Genomic DNA, 16,194 nt, shown 5'->3' with positions numbered 1-16,194 from the left:
ATTTGGCCTAGGAAGACTTGCCCAGTACCCATCCACTATAACAATTCTTATTATCAGGAAGGGCTTTTGAACTAGCCTTAAAGCTTTGGCCTACAGTTAAGCATGTTTTCCAAAGCCTTTAACAGTTTATATGTGTATAGTTTTTTAAAAATCTTATAACCAGAGGCATTTTTATATGCCTCTAATTTCTTAGTCTTCTGAGAACTGAATATTCTGTTTCCTTGACCTTGGTTGTCAATCTATTAGTCTGTGGGAGTGAAGAGATTCATACATATGAAATGGATATGCATGTAATAGACTGCCTTCTAAGGTTTTTGTTGTTGTTTTGTTTTGTTTTTAAGGGATAGAATGAGGTTGAGTATCTTTGGCAAGTTGACTCTAAAGTTTCTTGCATTAAGTGTGCTTTGTAGTTGTAATTGTGTTTTCACAGCAGTGATAACAAAGTCATGTTTTCTCATGTGGAAGAAAAAGTATTTGGAAAGAATGGCTATTAGTCATAATGTCTCACTTGTACAAGTGGGGTGATAAATTTTAAATTGCTCATAAACTCCTAAAACAACTGAGTATTTTAACTGAGTTAACCCCTCCTTTTGTGATTATAAGCTATTTACCATACTGTAAAACTCTGCTTCCTAGATCTTTCATCACTTCTTTTTAAACCTTGCCCTTAATTACAGAGAACATAAAGACTTTTTTTTTTTTCACCAAAACAATCCAACTAGCAACTAGCACTTTGTGTAGCTGTTTGTGTCGACTTTCTCCTGGGCCAGCAATGGCTGGCCTCTTCTCTGTTCTAGCCAGTCCACCCCAGAATGCCTGCTTTAAATAGGCTTCCCTTGGGGTCTGGCAAGATGACAGAGATGTGCTCACAGTCAGGAGGGCAAAACACAGAAGGACGTAGACCATATTTTACTCTCATCATAACACATTTCTCTGTCACAGTCACACGCCACCTCCTAAACAGGAACTAAGCCAGCCACTTTTTTTTTGTCTCACAAGCAGCCCCTGCTAGATTTATTTTGTTGTTTTGAATCTTTCTGTCAGAAAGATAAGCATAGCACAGTAAAAATGGCTGGGTGTAGTAACATCATCAAACCCACATATAGTCTGGTGACCATCAGATGAGGGTACGGCCAAGCTCGGTAGGCAAGCATTACCTCTGATGACAAACATCATTTACTCCTACAGTAAGGAGGCTTGAGGGGCCATTGTGTCCCCTTTCAAGGTTCAGTAAGCACCCCTACCCCAAAGATATCCATAAGTCCATCACAGCTGAATCATTGAGCAGGCTTAAGGCAAATGTGTTGCATCGAAGGAATAGATTCAAACAGCAAGTGCCTCCTGACCATGACCATCATAGGAACGGGTCCAGCAATAAACTGATGAATTATCTGTCCAATGTGGACCAGTTCTCACAACAGAGAACACAATTCCGTTTGATGTGAATCATCAAACCTCAAGCATGCTTAAGAGTAGGAGCTACAGACAAAACAACACAGGAGCAATAACTCAATATAAATGCATTTAGCCACGTCTCCAAACGACAAGGTCTGGCAGGCAGCTTCCTTGCTCTGGGTATCAGGAGTTTGAGACAAAAGGAGAAACAAAGTTCACCATTGTTTGTCATCAGGATATGACATAGCAAGAAAAGTGATGGAAGCTATTTGTCTAATTGTTCCTTTTAAATATATAGCTTAAAATTCTGCAAGCATATCCTTGACTGATACAGCAAAAACGTACTGACAAAGAGATGGTTTGCTTAGTAATAGTGCAACTTCACAGCCATATCCAGGATAGTGCATGTTTAATTCATTAAATAAGCAGTTTTGTTTGTTTTAAGATGTGGGAGCTTATTAAAATTCTTGGTACTTATTCAACAGATCACTTATAAATAACTTGAAATCCATATTTGTGATTCTAGTAAATTTATCTCTATTTTACTCAATATATATGTCATTTTTAAAAATCTCAACTCTTCAAGACATATAATAAATAGTATAATGACTGAAAGGACAAGTTCTGAAATCAGACAGATCAAGATACATCTTGAGATGCATTAACTGTGTGAGTTTGAACAAATTACTGAATCTGTGTAAGCTTTGTTTTTTAATTAGTAAAATGGGATTAAAAAACAACACCTATCTCACAAGAATTTTCTGAGAATTAAGTGAGATAATGTTCATAAGATCTGGTACATAGTACACTATCAATAAATGGTAGTGTAGCTTATTCAAATTTAGTTTATTGAAAATGTCTTATGATCCAAAATAAGTCTCATTCAGTCCCATTCACACACCTTTATTCAAATTCATACCAAGGTATTTCCCCAACACCTGTTCTCTTTACATTACATTATTTGCCTGTACATTTTGCTTTATATAAGTAAATTTGCAGATTTCCAAAATTTCAGAGTTAGAAGAATATAACGTAGACCAGTGCTTCATTTTACAGAAGAAGAAAACTGAGGCCCAACCAAATTAGATCATCTTTCCCACAGTCATGTGACCCAGATCTCCTGATTTCTAATACATGGTTCTTTCTGAGACAACAGGATTATAAACATTTTCTTTCATACCTTTTATATTTTAGATGCCAAGGCTTTTTATTTTGTTGTGGATGAGCTGAATAGATCTATTGGTTGGTTAAGAAATCATCCTTTATGTTTCCTATCTTCAAAAGCAATGGTTTTTAGACTGATTCAAAATAAATACAACGGAGTCATGTCTCTTTAGAAGACAGATCTTGAATCTAATGAATACGGCTGAGAATGAAATTATCCTACTGTCTTTAAATGATGTCCTTCACCATCAAAAAGCAAATCACACATACATCGGTGGACAGAGTTGTGCCACTCTCTAGCACCTAAGGCAGAATCTTTCCTAGGCGCTGATAAAGCTGCAGATTTACCAGTGACAGGGCATGGGCTTTAAGCTGCTGTTGCACCTGCTCTCCTCTGTGGCTCCCCCCGTGCTCTCAGTATGAAGACAAAATCCTTAACCTCAGGCTAAGAGCCACACAAGATCTGTCTCCTGCCCACTTCTTAGACCTCTCCTCACCTTGCCCTACCACCTTGGACTTGCCATCCAGCCATTCGGGCTTTCTTTCAGCCCCTGGTAATGTCCTTGCTCTCTCCTGCTACCAGCAATCACACATTTTCCTTCTACTTAGAATGTTCTTTTCTCTCCTTTTTACCCAGGTAACTCACCTTCATTTTTCAGATCTCAACAGATGGATCCCTCCGCAGACATCTCCAACTGATTCAAAACCTTAGTGTGGAATCACATACTTCTCCTTACGGAATCTGTCAGTTGCAACTTAAATTTGTAAGGATATGATTATTACCTGTCTCTACCACTACGCGAAAAGCAAATGATAGTGACTATGTTTTTGCTCATGTTAAGTCTCCAGGGCCTCTTTGACTTACGTCTGGTACAGAAAGAAACAACAAATATTTGCAGATACTGGTTAAATGAATGACTACACGAGTGCATGACTGAATGAGAAATGAATGAATAAATGTCACAAGCTGGACCTGCGTAATTGTTGCGTTGGATTTATTTGAATTGCTTCCTTCAAACTTTAATCTGGTAACACAGAATACATGCAAGTAAAATCAAGCACAATTGATGAAATGAGAAGAAAGAAGGTAAAAGAATAAAAATATCCTCTGCTGCTCCCTATGAATACAATAAACTCTAGATTTTAACTATATTCAACATTTCCAAGGCAAGTGGATTAAATGTTTCTGAATGAGACACATGCGTCTATAATGCCACCTTGTGGTTTATTTTCGCATTTGTCACTTTCAAAATCCTGGAACTTCCCTACTTTAGAAAAGCACCATTATTAAAAAAACAAAACAAAACAAAACAAAAAAACAGAAAAGCACCATTATAAACTATGACTACTGAGGAGTGAGATTTTGCTCAACTAAATATTGCTGGCATGCCATCATCCCAAAGAGTTTGCCCAAACATATCATTCATTCCTTTTTGTTTTTTAATTAAATATCGAACTGGTGGAGAAAAATAGTATAATATGTTATAAATAATCAAATGAGAATTAACAACTGTGTACACCCAGGCTAGCATTTTTCTTGCATGTTTCTTGCCAAATCCTTCCTCTCTTTTCTATCAACCAGGAATAACCACTTTGCTTTTCTTTATAGTTCGCCATCTGTGTATATATTTACCAATGAACAACATTTTTAATTTAGCGTTTTAAAACTTCAAATAAAATGGAATCATTCTGCATTCGATTTGCTTTTAAATCATATTTTTCTGGATTCATAATGTTGGTAAGAGGAGCTGTAATCCATTTATTTTCCCTAAGCTGCAGTATTTCATTGCATGACTAAACCACAATATATTTAGCCACTCTACTCTTGATGGACATTTAGGTTGCTTCCAGTTTGGGTCTATTATGACAGTGCTGCAATAAACATTCTGTGTATCTCCCGGTGCACCTGTGCAGGGATTTCTCAGGGTTTGAATTGCTGGGTATGGGAAACTCCAACTTTACTGGATAACACCATATTGTTTTCCAAAGTTATCGCACCAATTTACACTTCCACCATTAGCGTGTAAGAGTGCCATTGTTCTACATCCTTGTCAACACTTGGTATTAGATTTTTTTCACTTTTGCCACTTTGATGGGTATGAACAGAATCTTTTAAATTTTATTTTATTTTTTAAGATTTTTTATTTATTTATTTGACAGAGAGAGAGAGAAACAGCCAAAGAGGGAACACAAGCAGGGGGAGTGGGAGAGGGAGAAGCAGGCTTCCCTCCACGCAGGAAGCCTGATGTGGGGCTCGATCCTAGGACCCCGGCATCATGACCTGAGCCGAAGGCAGACACCCAATGACTGAGCCACCCAGGTGCCCCAGGATCTTTTAAATTTTAATTTGCATTTCCTAATCACAAAAGAAGTTGATACTCTTTTAAAAAAAATTTACTGGTCACATATGTTTCTTCGGAGAAGTGCCAATTCCAGTCTTGCCTCATTCTCTCATTTATCCACTCAAGAGTCATTTGAGTTGCTCCTAGGTGCCAAGTACCAACATAACCTAGAGGATACAAAGAGGAAGGTGATACAGACGTTGCCTTCATGGAGCTCTTGGCTTACTACCACGTTAGTGCCCTCAGGCATCATACTAATTATCAAGACCAAAAAACAGCAAGAATTTTTGGCCACCAATGATATGACTATCACTTTACAAGGCAGAAGAAGTATATTTTATGAACTCTGACATCTAGGAATTTACAAAAACATAACTTACACAAAACTATAGCAAGTTATATAAACTACTATATATTATGTGATATATATTATAGAAATTCAGAGGATGTAATAAGCTGGTAAAAAAGCTAACCAAGTAAGTCCGTGGCTTAAATTGAAATTGCTTTCCTTTTATGTAACTAATGGAAAAATATTATTTTTCTATAGCCTACCTATTAAAGGAAGAAGATAAAAAAACAAGAATCATTTTTTTTTTTTTAAGATTTTATTTATTTATTTGAGAGAGAGAGAATGAGAGACAGAGCACGAGAGGGAAGAGGGCAGAGGGAGAAGCAGACCCCCTGCTGAGCAGGGAGCCCGATGCGGGACTCGATCCCGGGACTCCAGGATCATGACCTGAGCCGAAGGCAGTCGCTTAACCAACTGAGCCACCCAGGCGCCCAACAAGAATCATTTTTAAGTCAATAAAGTAATAATGATCAAATGGAGTTGTGGTAAAGATGATTTTTAAATAAATAAAAATTGTACTGAAGGAAAAAAAAACACTTTCACAAATCAACATGCTTATCCATAAATGCAAGTACACTGTGTTTGCTGTTGAACTTATTTCTTAACTAAAAGTTTTCCGCGGTGCCTGGGTGGTGCAGTTGGTCAAGCATCTGACTCTTGGTTTCAGCTCAGGTCATGATCTCAAGGTCCTGGGATAGAGCCTGGCTTCCAGCTGTGTTCAGCGTGGGGTCGGCTTGAAATTCTCTCTCTCCCTCCCCTTTTGTCCCTCCTGCTCTTGCTGTCTGTCTCTCTCTCTCAAACAAATAAAAAGAATAAATGTTTTCCACATGTTTCTATGGAATCTGGTAACCCCCAAAACTACTACAGTTGACTTTTACTAAACTTGTCATGCATAGAATTCAATTATACCTTTAAAAGAGAACCTGCAATGTCATATAATTCCTCTTTACTTCTATGCAACACTCCCTATGAGCCATCCTATTTGTAAAGACTGCTTTAAAGAAGATGCCAATGTGGCACCAGAAAATTTGTTGTAGTGTGGGGAGTCTTAAAGAATATCAGATTTAGGTTGGGCAAATCAGGTTGGAATCCTGGTTCCCCCACATACTTGTGTGATTGCAGATAGGTTAAATAAACTTTCTGAGTGTGTTTCCAAAACAAGGATAATTGTACAAATTGATTTGATTATTGTAGATAAAGTGCTTAGTTCGGTGTTCAGAATCTGAAAGAACTCATTAAGTTGTAGACATTATTCAAATTGACTCAGTGTAATTCTTTTTCCACTTCTTTCAGTGGAAATGTAGAGCTGTGGATCATAAAAAAATAGAATTATGAGGGCTGAACATGTATATGATTGTTTGCAAGTGAAGTCTTAGCAATCTACTTCTTCACTTAATTGATTAAGTAATCCATTAATACAGCACCAACTATAAAGTCCTCCCCTGCCTTCCTCTCCACCCTTGGTTCCTCTCCACCATCTTAATATTCAATTATGCATCACCCTAACCCTGGGTATATGAGGATTTTGTGTTTAAATTAAATAACTTGACAAGTTCAGAAAAATGTTTTTGATAGGCAGCAAATAACCTTTGCTTTCATCTGTGCTGGTTAAATACTTTCTAGTCCTTCATCTTTAAGGAAACTCCTCATATGTGGGCTATTTCTGCAAACAGTCCTTCAGCATTTCCCCCTTTTTCTTTTCTTTTTTTTTTAAAGATTTTATTTATTTATTTGAGACAGAGAGAATGAGAGGGAGGAGGGTCAGAGGGAGAAGCAGACTTCCTGCCGAGCAGGGAGCCCGATGCAGGACTCGATGCGGGACTCCAGGATCATGACCTGAGCCAAAGGCAGTCACCTAACCAACTGAGCCACCCAGGCGCCCCCCTTTTTCATAAGTACGGAGCTGAGCACAATATTCCGGCTCTACAGAGCAGCAGCTTTGTGCTGTGTATAGGGAATGTGATAAAGTACTGCTGTGTCTAAATGACAATATTATTTAGGAAAAGTGTACTTATTTGACTAAAAATAGCCATAGTATAGGTGAAACAATAAGGATGACACCAAGACTAAAGAAAATAAAACGCCATTAAAAAATTAAGCAAACAAGAAAAATATCCTTTATGCTATTAATGGGTACACTGCAATTTCTAGACTCTTTCTTCTTTGGCTTCTTTGACCCTGACTTGGACTGACTCTTGTCCTTCAGACTTTCCTACTTTGTCCTCCTACAGTGGAAGTCAAGCCTGCAAACCTTGCCTCTTGATGCTGCACTCAATCTCTTAGGAAGCATTTCTACTCTTGGGCCTTCAGTTCTCACTTCAAAGCATAATCTCCTCCAAATCTATCATTATTAGTCAAAAATTTCACTCCATATGTACAGGATAAGTTCACTTGGATGACCTCTTCAAACCAAATCTTAATGTAACCCAGCTTCCTGCTTTACCACGCTCCCAATCAGCACCCTTTCCAAATTAACAGGCCATATTCAAAACCGTAATCGTGTTCTCCTTTGACTTTCTACACAACTGTGAGAGGCAGTTTTATTTGCCCCTTCACGTGCTGGGGGCCAAGGCTTTCTTCGCTCTACTTCCGGACATTTCTGTTGTAATTCTGTACAGAGGACCTGGTCGGCCCAGAGTAGGGGTGTTTGCTCTAACTTCTATGCTTTGCTTCTCCTTCCACAACGTTCTTGTTCAGTAAATCTAGTTTATTTAAGGTGACATGCACTGGAACAGGAAGTGTCCCCCATTTCCCCACTCACCACTCTCCTTACTGTCTTTCCTCTTCACCCACCTTCCTCTCTATCCAGGCCTCCCCTGCATGTCTCACAGGACCTCCACCTTTCACTTTGTTCCCTTCCAACTCTCCAGTCCTAATCTGGGTAAAGCGTCTTACCAGGTGCTCCAGCAGGAGGAACCCAATGTTTACATTCTCTTCGGTGCCAACAACCCGTAGGATGCTTTCAGGAACAGGAAAAGAACCTGCTGCTGTACCTGGGGGGAAAAGAAGGCGTATTTTAAATCTTAGATTAAATAACATTTAAAGACGAATTCAACTTTTATGAGTGAATAAAATAAATATGATTTAAAAAAAAAAAAAAAAGCAGGTAAGAATTCAAGATTTTTAGGAGGTAGAATAAAACATTTTCCCTGACCGGGAATCGAACCCGGGCCGCGGCGGTGAGAGCGCCGAATCCTAACCACTAGACCACCAGGGAAGCTAAGCGAAGCATTCCCTGAAGCTTATTTGCCACTTTAAAAAATCTCTACGTAAACCTGACCAGTAGAAAGAGAGTTTGTTGGTTCTGAGCCCCACCCACTTCGTTCCTATTTTGAGTCGCAGTCTCCTAAACTGAGGCAAATTTTGGGCGCTCCCAGCCCAGCACCCAGGTGGCTCCTATGGGGAAATCCTGGACCCTCCAAATCCAATCCTCTTCCGACTGCCCTGCTAGAAAAGACTAATTACGTAATTCTAATTATGTAACATAAATATCTATATCTATAGAAATGTTAGAGAGTACTGCCCGGAAGCTTGTCATTTGCTTTGTTATTTTTTTAATCATCTAGCTGCTCTTTCTAAATCTAACCTCTGTCTCTTTCTGACTTATCCTCTCATGCAGATGTTAAGTCCCACTAAACCTTGTACTAAATCTAGATAGATTGTCACCGGCGGAGAGCATTTCACGTTGTAGAGCTGGGTGTGACACCGCACACGTCCTTGGCACACGGCGCAGGCTCTCTGTGGGTGATGAAGGGCCACGTGGCCTTCTAGAACCCGATTATGTATCTATCGTGATGATTACTTATTGAGCCAGGCTAACGAAGCTGAGAGTTGTGGGTGACGTGCCTAGTGAAGCACTGCGGAGATCATCTGCACCCGGATCCAAGGAAACCCTTCAAACCCACTGCGTTTCCATTACCCTCATATTTTGTAAGTGTTATTAACCGGGCAATCGCTTCACGTCTCCGCGTTCTGTGCGAGACACGGCCAGGAAATGATGCAATTACCAGAGGAGTAAGAAACCTTACCGCCAGCCTCGATTCAGAAATCCTCGTGAAATAGGAGCAGAAGGCAACAGGATGTAACTCCGCTTTGAAGTGCCAACCGTTCCAGCAGAACAAATGTAACCCAAGAGACCCAGCTCCGCTGCAAGATGGAAGGAGGCTTAAGTAAAACAGATATAAATTCGTAATGAACTTGGTCACAACCCCCGGCGCCACTGTGAGTTCCAGCGGTCATCCATCACCGTAGAATTTAGGTGAGCCTCTGCTTGAATATTGTTTCTTGTTTTTGGCAACCCAGAGACGGTTTGGATTATTGATAACATTTGTCTAAAATTGTTTAATAATATACAGGCAGGAAGATTAAACGGATTTTTAAAGACTGACAAAGATGGAAAAATCACGAGAAATTTCTAAACTTAATTATATTTTAGATAGGACTCATGCTTCTTTCCTCTATCAACGAATTCTTAGGAAATCAAGTTCAGTAGGTGGAGCTCTTTCCTCTGAATTGCGGGTTACCAGGGTTAAGTAGCAAAGGATCTGGTTTTGAATACAAAGATAAAACAGATATTATTTTTAGAATAATTTCAAATTTCGGGGCGCCTGGGTGGCTCAGTCGTTAAGCGTCTGCCTTCGGCTCAGGTCATGGTCCCAGGGTCCTGGGATCGAGCCCCACATCGGGCTCCCTGCTCCGCGGGAAGCCTGCCTCTCCCTCTCCCCCCTGCTTGTGTTCCTCTCTCACTGTCTCTCTCTCTCTCTCAAATAAATAAATAAAATCTTTAAAAAAAAATAGAATAATTTCAAATTTTAATAGGCTTAGTCACAATATGCTACAAAAGGATAGAAAGGTACAGTAAACACCACCATCCCTCTCTTTTCCCCAGTCACTAATTTCTTCTTCCCAGAGGTAACCAGTTTTAACAGTTTCTTCTGTATCCTAGAAACAGTCTATGCATATACAACTAATATCTATTTCTCCTTTTTCCAGCTTTTTATCTTGAAAAATTCCAAACCTGCAGAAAATTCCAAGTGTAGGAAAATGAAGACACTACCCTTCATCTGAACCTGTGCTGTCCAATTTAGTAAGACCAGCCCATGTGACTATTGTGCATTGAAATGCAGCTAGCACAAACTTAGATGTTCTACAGTTGATGACTGCCTACTGGTTTTTTAAGCCTTAATATAGGGAAAAAAGTAAAATATCTCAATAATTTTTACATTGATTACATTTTTAAATTAGAAATATATTGGGTTGGGGCGCCTAGGTGGCTCATTCGGTTGAGCACGGGACTCTTGATTTCAGCTGAGTTCATGACCTCAGGGTGGTGAGATCCAGCCCTTTGTCCTGCTCCACACTAGGCGTGGAGTTGGCTTGGGATTCTCTTTCTCCCTTTCCCTGTGCCCCTCCACACCACTTAGGTGCATGCTCTCTCTCTAAAAAATTTTTTAAAAGAAACGTATTGGGCTAAAATATTATTAAAATTTATTTCACTTTCTTTTCACTTTTTAAGGTAACCACTAGAATATTTTAAATTATATATGTGCCTTGCATTATATTTCTGTTTTACAGTACTGATCTAGATTCACCAGTTGTTAATATTTTGCCATATTTGCTTTCTCTTCATCTTTCTTCTGAAGTATTTTGGGTTAGTTGCAGACATCATAATACTTTACCTTTAAATACTTTTCTCCTATATTTCCTAAGAACAAGCAAAACAATTATCACACTTAGGTAATTTAAATTTAATGCAATATTATTAATTATACAGTTAAAAATAAAATGTTTCAATTCTCATAATAACACTTCTTATACTTTTTCTTTTTACCCAGGATCTACTCAAGGATTATACAATGCATTTAGTTGTCATGTTTCTTTAGTCTCTTTCCTTTATTCTGGAACAATTCCCCGATTTTTTTTTTTAACAATATTGATCTTTTTGAATAGTGAAAGACTGTTGTTTCAGAACTGAATTTATCAACTCAGATAAATATCTCTTTTGACAAGAAAAGAACCTTAAGTGATGTGTCCTTCTCAGTGCATTACATCAGAATGTGCATGATGCTAATGTATCACATTATCTCTCATGGCCAATGTTGTAGGCAGAATAATGGCCCCCATGGGGATGTCCCTGTCCTAATCTCCAGAACACATGAGTATGTTACTTCACATGGCAATAGGAACTTTGCAGATGTGATTAAGGATTTCAAGACACAGGAAATTATCCTGGATTATCTGAGTGGGCCCAAAATTATAACAAGGGTCTTTATAAGTGAAAGAGAGAAGTAGGAGAGTTAGTGTCCCAGTGATGTGATCTGAGGAAAACTCAACCTACCTTTGCTAGTTTTGAAGAAGGGGAAGGGGACCCTGAGCTGAGGAATCCAGGTGGCCTCTGGAAGCTGAAAAAGGCAAGGAAAGGGATTCTTCCCTAGAGCCTCCAGAAAGAAAACAGCCCTGCCAACACCCAGATTTTAGGCTAGTGAGACCCAAAGTCAGACTTCCGGATTACAGAACTGTAAGATAATAAATTCGTGTTGTTTTTAAGCCATTAAGTTTGTGCTAATTTTTTACAGCAGCTATAGGAAACATGTAGTAAATTCGAGCATTTGGTTAAGGTGTCCACCATACCTTGAGAATGTATGAATCTTCTGTTCCTCAGCAAACTTTCACCCACTGACAATCTTTGCTTGAATCAATTATTACCATGGTGATTGCAAGGTGGTGTTATTTTAATTTTATCATTCTCATGTAAGCAACTTCCCTTTCTCTCCTTTCTCTTTTTATTCTCTATTTAATTTTTAAATATAGTTTGGACTCATATTCTTTTTCTGTTTTTATTCGATGTGTTATAATCCATCACTGTCATTTTTCTTAGTAATTGTCCCAAATTTGGCCAGAGGGGTCCTTTTAAGTTGGCTCCTGTATTCTTTTGATATGTCTCCCTAATTTTTGAGCACTTCTTTACCTTCTGTTACAAGATAGTGTGGCACACCCTGTGCTTTATAGATTGACTTAGAGAGAATTAAGATCTTTATGCCTATATCTTTTTTTTCATTTCTTTGTTTTATTTTTACACAAAGAGGGACATACTCTACATACTTTTTCTAACTTTTTAAAATTAATATCTTTTAAAGGATGTCCATTCTTTACATAAAAAGTTTTCTCATTACTTTTGATAAGTACATAGTATTCCACTATTTAGGTATTTTATTAAAGCAGTTTCATATCGGTCACTTAGATTATTTCCAATCTTTTGCTTTTACCAAAGTACTAATAGGAATAACTTGGCCCAACATAATTTAGCATTTAGTTTTTACAAATTTGCTCCAAAATGACTCAACTTATAGAGTGCCAATTTCTAATTTGAAAATATTGTTATACATTGGAAGAAAATTCATTGCATCCAATTCAAATTCACTTATAATTTATTGACAGTTTTATTTTTCAATTTGATTTCAGACTCAGCTATTCTTCTGTTCATTAATTTGTTCATTTATTAAACAAATATTTATTGACTAATATATGTCAAGGACTATATTAGGCACCAAAGACATCAAGATGAACAAAATGGGAGTCCTGACCTTGAAGTTCAGTCTGGTGGGGTTCAAGTAAGTAAGGAACAATAGTAAAATAGTGGATATTAAGAGACATGTAGGACTATACTTTAACAAATTTATTTAATAGATTAAAATGTGCCACTCATCATGCATACTTTACTGATGGGAATATAAAATGGTACAGCTATTCTGGAAAATAATTTGGCAGTTTGTTATAAAACTAAACATGCACTTACCATCTGACCCATCACTTGTACTCTTGAGAACTTACCCCAGAGAAATGAAAACTTACGTTCACACAAAATCTGTCCACAAATGTTTACAGCAGCTTTTTTATAACAGCCCTAAACTGGAAACCACAGAAATATCCTTCAGGGGGTGAATGGTTAAACTGTGGTATATCCATACCATGGAATATTTATCAAAAAAGGGAACAAACCATTGATCCACATAACAACTTGGATGGATCCCGAGGGACTATGAAAAGCCAATCCAAAAGGTTATACAGTATGATTCCTTTTGTATAGCATTTTTTAAATTATAGAAATAGAAGGAATTTGTGATTTGCAGGAATTAGAGATGTGGTGGGGAGGAAGATGGATGCAACTATAATGGGGCAGGTCATGGGAGCTTTATGGTAATAGAACAGTCCTGTGTCTTATTGGGGTGGTGGTAGAATAATCTGTACAGATGATAAAATTGTATAGGACACACAAATACTTAAAAAAGAGTGTATGTAAAACTGATGAAATATAACTAAGCTTGAAAGAGCATACCAATGTCATTTTTCTGGTTTTGATATTAGTGGAGTTACCCGAAATGTTACCATGGGGACAACTGGGGCAGTGGGGGTGGGGGGACCTGAGACTTCCCTATATATATATTTTTGCAACTTTTTGTGGATCTATAATTATGTCCTTTGAAAAAAACCCTTTTCAGCTTATTGCACTGTAAATTTCTTTCATCTAATAAATCCAAGCAACAACTACCAGTTCAGTTTAGGGGTTCATTTCAGAATTTTAAATTATATCTTAGCTACAGTGTCTTTGTACCTGCTTATTTGACTAAGTTTTCCAGAAAATTTAGAAAATATGTAATGAATTCTCAAGCTACTGAACAGACTTTTCAGCAGAAATAAAACAGCGGAAACTCTCCAAGAACAGGGAACTTTTCAATGAACTGTGAATGATAAAAGAAAAGGACAAATTTATTGGGCTTAATCTAAATAATCAGCCATTAGTTCTACGTGTTGACTGGCACGCAGACAGCAATCCGTTTCTGTAGACGTCAGTATTTCTTTCTCAATACACTCCAGCAGCCTCCTCCTTTCTGATGACAAGGAGATTTCTACCTCCTCCTCAGACTTTATAACTAACTGAGAGAAGCACTGACCCTAGGCCCATCCACAAAAGGACCTATTTACATTTTTCTCAGAATTCAAGGGGTATCTATGATGTGCTGGCTGAATGATAGCAGCTGTAAAAATGAACCACTATTAAATAGTGAACTCAATTCTGTCTCTTTAGGTCCAAGATGGCTACCCACAAACCTCCATAGATGTCATTAGCATTTACCTGCCATGGAACTCCTGTGTCTCAACCAACCTAAGTCAGGCGTGTGAAAGATGTTTCTGTGCTAGGAAGAGAAGGATAGGTTTAACCACTGAAGAGTGAACTTTCTTGGTGCCCACAGATTAAACTCATCACCCAATACACAAATCTCCTCTCTAACACCTTTACGGAGAAAACTTCTTTCCACAGGAGTTTCAGTTCTTTCAGTGGTTGTGAGCTCATTGCTTATCCAAGGAGCCTCTTTCATTCTGGCAAAGTATTAGAGCAGTATGTGCTGATGTTCTTGGAATTCCAGTTCAAGGGAAGATAACCAGTGAGTGTTGTGCTTAAAAACAGACACACTAGGGGCACCTCTGGTAGCTCAGTTGGTTGAGCATCTGACTCTTGATTTTGCTGAGGTCACGTTCTCAGGGTCCTAAGATCCAGCCCCCACCTTGGGCTCAGCATGGGTTCTGCTTAAGATTCTCTCCCTCTCCCTCTGCTCCTCCCCACACTCCCTACTTCGGGCATACACTCTTCCTCCCTAAAAAAAACAAAAAAAGCACACTAGCCACACTTCATTACAAAATTATCTTTATTTTTTTATTTAAATTCAATTAATTAACATATAATGTCTTATTTGTTTCAGGGGTACAGGTCTGTGATTCCTCAGTCTTATATAATACCCAGTGCTCATTACAACACATACCCTCCCCAATGTCCATCACCCAGTTACCCTATCCCTCCACCCCTCTCCCTACAAAATTATCTTTTGATAGTTATGTAAGAAAAATATGCACACGTTTGCAACAACAGTCACTATTGTTTGGTGGTGTTTCCCAAAGCCTCAGCCGACTCTGGGCTGAGCCTGGAGCCCCAGGCAGAGCTCGATCTCACAACCCTGGGGTCATGACCTGAGCTGAAATCAAGAGTCCAAGGCTTAACTGACTGAGCCACTCAGGCACCCAAGGGGTACAAATTTTTCTTTCTTTCTTTTTTTTTTTTTTAAGATTTTATTTATTTATTTGACAGAGAGAGACACAGCCAGAGAGGGAACACAAGCAGGGGGAGCGGGAGAGGGAGAAGCAGGCTTCCTACCGAGCAGTGAGCCCGACATGGGGCTCGATCCCAGGACCCCAGGATCATGACCCGAGCCACCCAGGCGCCCCCCAAGGGATACAGCTTTTAAGAAAGAAAACTTTTACTACATTAAAGTATATTATAAGAGTAATAGCTAACTTTTCTTGAAGGTCATATTCTAGACTTTAGTCTAAGCATCATTCATGGATTACCTCATTTAATCCCTATATCCATCCTGTGAAGTTGATACTATTTTCATCCCCCTTTTACAGATAAAGCAACAGAAGTTAAGCAACACATCCTAGGTCAGCACAGGGAGAACTATAGTTTGAGGTCAAAGCCTGAATTCTTAGAGATTGCCATGTTCTCAAGAAGTACACGTTCTAATGAGGTTCGATCTTTAGTGTACTAAGATTTCCCAAATTATTTTATGTATTTCATCTTATCTCCCAATTAAAATTTCACCTTCTATTTAGAGTGGCGCTGTCCAGAATAATTTTTTTGTAATAATGGAAATGTTCTATTCTATACAAAAGAGTAGTCACTAACCATGTGTGGTTCTTCAGCACTTGAAGTGTGGCTAGTGGAATGAAAAAATACATTTTTAATTTAAATTTAAGTGGCCACATGTGGCTACTGTTGGACAGCACACATCTAGCACACTAGAGGATAAAGAAATGATTTTGTTTCTTCTGATTTCTCCAGAAGGACAGAGCTTGGGCAAATCAATAAATGCTAAATTAATGAGAAGGAAC

At 38.4% G+C, this 16,194-nt stretch overlaps 1 non-coding gene across 1 annotated transcript; it reads right to left on the bottom strand.

Annotated features, from left to right (window-relative positions):
- Positions 1 to 8,395: 8,395 nt before the first annotated feature.
- Positions 8,396 to 8,467, bottom strand: TRNAE-CUC. The gene has a single exon. It is a non-coding gene; the product is annotated as a tRNA-Glu (tRNA).
- Between the last annotated feature and the right edge of the window lie 7,727 nt (positions 8,468 to 16,194).

The sequence above is a fragment of the Neomonachus schauinslandi genome, chromosome 8 (assembly GCF_002201575.2).
Source record: "Neomonachus schauinslandi chromosome 8, ASM220157v2, whole genome shotgun sequence".
Lineage (NCBI taxonomy): Eukaryota > Metazoa > Chordata > Mammalia > Carnivora > Phocidae > Neomonachus > Neomonachus schauinslandi.
Note: the sequence above shows the minus strand (reverse complement) of the source record. Positions and strands in the feature narration are given on the sequence as shown.